We start from the raw sequence: 3,793 nt of genomic DNA, 5'->3' as shown, positions 1-3,793 counted from the left end.
AAAAAGTATCCACTGTAAAATTTACAAACTACTTACTAAAGTGTAGATACCTAAAAATTCGACTTAATTTTGTACTTAGTTACCTTCCACCACTGGACCCTGTGATTCTTTACACTCAACTCACGCCTCTTCTGTCAGATACGCACCAGGCAGGAGACACTGGACATTGACTCCATTTTGTATTTGCTAAGTGCTTCCATGGTGTATTCCTTTTGGAGCTTATTCAAATTTGATAGAACACTGAAATCTCAGCTGCTAAACTAATCCAAAAATCTCATGCATTTCAGATCATGTTTGTGGAGGTCTGTTGTAGAATAAATTGTAGTAGCCCGAGGACCCAGCACCCGCAGACACAAACCCTCAACACACTGTGATAGTGCTGTCCATTCCAGTCTAGTACTGTCCAGTCTGGTCAGTCTAGTCTGGCTATGCGCCCATTGTAGGGAGTATTATACTGACGACGTAGGCCAAGATAAGAAGGACTGAGCTGGCAGGTTGGATACAGATTTTTGATGAGTGTAATCCATTTTTCAGCCCATAATCTCCTTGTAAATGTGTTCACTCTGCTTTTTTGTCATTTGTACCCAGCATATGTTATCACGCTTCACTCCACTCCACTCTCTAGATGCCCCTCCTCCCCTCCCTCTCTCTCATCCCCCTCTGTGTCTACTCCTGTTTCTTTCTGTCCCTCGCTCTCTTACTGTCTCCTTCTCTCTCCCTCCCTCCCCCGACTCTCTCTATTTCTTCCCCTTACCTCCTCTTTCTCTCCCCCTCTATCTCACTGTCTCTCCCTCTCTCACAGCCTCCTTCTGTCCATCTCTCTCACCCTTGCACCCCCCCTCTCACTGTGTGACCCCCTTTCTCATCTTCTCACCCCCTCTTTCTTGCAGTGTCTCTCTCACCTCCTCTCTCTCAGTCTTTCTCTACCTCTCTCACTGTCTCCCACCATCTCTCTCTTCCCCTCTCACCCCCTCTCTCATGTCTTTCTCCACCTCTCTCTGTCTCTCTCACTGTGTCTCCGTCTCTGTCACCCTCTTACCCCCTCGCTCTACCTCTCTCACCGTCTCTCTCTCTCTCTCTCTCTCTGTCTCCTCCTCTCACCCCCTCTCTCTCTCACGTCTTTCTCTACCTCTTTCACTGTCTCTCTCACTGTGTCTTTCTCCCTCCCTCTCACCCTCTTTCTACCTCTCTCACTGTCTCCCTCACCTGTCTCTCTCTTACCCCCGCTCTCAGATCATCTCCCCCACCCTTCTCTTCCCTCTTCTCCCTCTCTCTCACCCTCTCACCCCCTCTCTCACAGTCTTTCTCTACCTCTCTCACTATCTCTCACCATCTCTCTCCCCCATCTCACCCTTTCTCTCACGTCTTTCTCCACCTCCCTCACTGTCTCTCTCGCTGTGACTCTCTCCCTCTCTCACCCTCTCACCCCCTGTCTCTCGCACCTGTCTCTCTCTTACCCCCCTCTCTCAGATCATCTCTCTCACGCTTCTCTTCTCTCCCCTCTCTCCCCCTCTCTCTTTCTCCCATATATTTTGGTATCTCCTCTCGTCTGCGCAGTCTTCTCCTGTTGCACGGCCCCACATCACTGTTATAATTATAACTCGAACGCACTGTCACGCTCAATCATATTCACCACCTCTCAGCCTGTACCGCCTCTTTAAGACCCCCCCCCCCGCACACACCCGCCAGGGCAGGGTCGGGCACATGTCTAGACTCCGTGCTGACGTCACCCAAGGGTGCTCTGTCGTCCATGCACAGGGTCAGAGCATCAAGGCAAGTTGACATTTATGATGAAGACCTGATTTTTGCTCATGTATTTGAGCTAAATTTGTCTTGGCCATGTACTGATATATTGCATAAGCAGCTCGTGAGGTCAAAATAAGTCAAATGTGTGCTGTTAAATCTACGGTAATTACAAAGCATTTTATTGTCAGACAACCAGGAAGTGCGTGTTAGCATGCTAGTTGCTGTTAGCTTTACCTTGATGGCAGACTCCGCTCTAGTCTCTGAGAGTTGTGAGCTATAAACTCATCATGGTGAATAATTAAAATGCTCAGAATGCATAAGGTAAGTGAGGAATATCTTTGGACCACTGCAAACTGTTTAAAATAAACTAGTTCTGTTTTTCACATTTTTAAGACTATAAACGTCAGGTACAGCACATTTAATCCAACTCAATTGGGCAGGAATGATATTGATTAGAGAAATTTAAGATGTGGGCACATTCAATTTTCATGCTATTAGTGACACAGGTTGTAGAGTGGTTGTTAGTTTGACTCTTTGTGAGTTTGTGGTGTTATAATGTTACTAGATTTGCAACCCTGTTTTTGTTTTAAGTTGGTTGACAAATATTCTATGTAGTGATAACCAGCAGTACCATTGCATAACTTCTGCAACAATACATATTTGTCCTTGCACTAAAAAGCATTGCCATAGCAACTCTTACTACTCTTGTGTTTGCCCAATCACCACGGCTGCAACCAGTGGCGGATTGGCAATCGGGAGACATGGGAGATTTTCCGGTGGGCCGCTGTTGGGCTTGTTTGGGCCAGAAGGGAGAGATGGGAGAGGAGCACACGGCTGAAGGAGCACAGATGGACTCTGCTTCCTTTGCGTCATATATTTCAGTTTTGTTTCATCGCGGGCCACACAGTGCTGTTAAGTTGTGACCGGGGAAATACAAAACCTCAGGAAACTCAACTTCTTGTGGACCTTTCAAAATAAAACCATCTGCATTGACAAACTGCAGAATGGGCCTTATTGTGAAAAGTTTTTAAATGACAATGCACTAACTATGCGTAAAACAAAAGGCTGTCCTGTCCCGGACATCAGTGGGTTCTGATGATTTTTAGGCACAAATTATGCGTTGAATTGAACATTTTATTTTGATGAGATCTCACCAACTTATTGTAATAAGCCAGTTATTATTGGCAAACTATAATAACTAAAATGCAGGAGAATACAGGAATTTGTGTGATTATTTTGAAAAATTCTTCGTGGGAGAGAAACCCCCCCCCCCAAATCCCCCTACACATTTGGGTGACTTGTTTAGACATTTTTTAAAACAACCATGCTGAAACGAGGGCTGACAGATTGGTGATGAGCTGCTGCATTGCCAAAGCTCCCGGTAGATTTCAGAGCCCCATTCTGCCCCTGGCTGCAACTAACGATTATTGTAGAAGCTGACTAGACCATAATAATTTTTTAGTCCGTGACTTTTTTGGATAAAGCTCCAAAAGAGTCATCTTTGTATAACACACCTTCTTCTGTCACAATAATCTCAGTCGTTCATTATGATTATTGTGATTAATCTTTTTGCATCCCTACCAACTGCCATATTAAAATGCACCTTTTTATTGAAAACACATAGTCAGTACTGTCCTTATGTGTCACTCACCAAAAGTATTACCCTCCCTCCTGTTTTATTCCCCGATATATTTACACCCACGTCGTCATTCACACTTTGGCTTTCAAGGTTCCTCCATCGTAAATAGCATAGCCTCTCCATACTGCCACTTATCTCTTAACGTATATCCTGACTCTACCATGGATGATGCAAAGTCCGCCACCACTCACTCACCCTCCCGCTGCTATAGAGTTTCACAACTGTCTCCTATCCAAGTGGTGCAGAGGACACACTGAGGTCGTCCCATAATCCCCTGGCTTTAAATTCTGGGGCGGGGGCTTTCTCAACTGTTGGACCTAGCGAAATGTTAGCTTGAAAGTTAGCTCGAGAGACATGGGATGAGTGAGGAGTAGCTAACTATACAGGGCGCTTCGGAGATGGGTTTAA

The sequence above is a fragment of the Periophthalmus magnuspinnatus genome, chromosome 2 (genome assembly GCF_009829125.3).
Source record: "Periophthalmus magnuspinnatus isolate fPerMag1 chromosome 2, fPerMag1.2.pri, whole genome shotgun sequence".
In the NCBI taxonomy this organism is placed as follows: Eukaryota; Metazoa; Chordata; class Actinopteri; order Gobiiformes; family Gobiidae; genus Periophthalmus; species Periophthalmus magnuspinnatus.
This window is presented reverse-complemented; position numbering follows the sequence as displayed.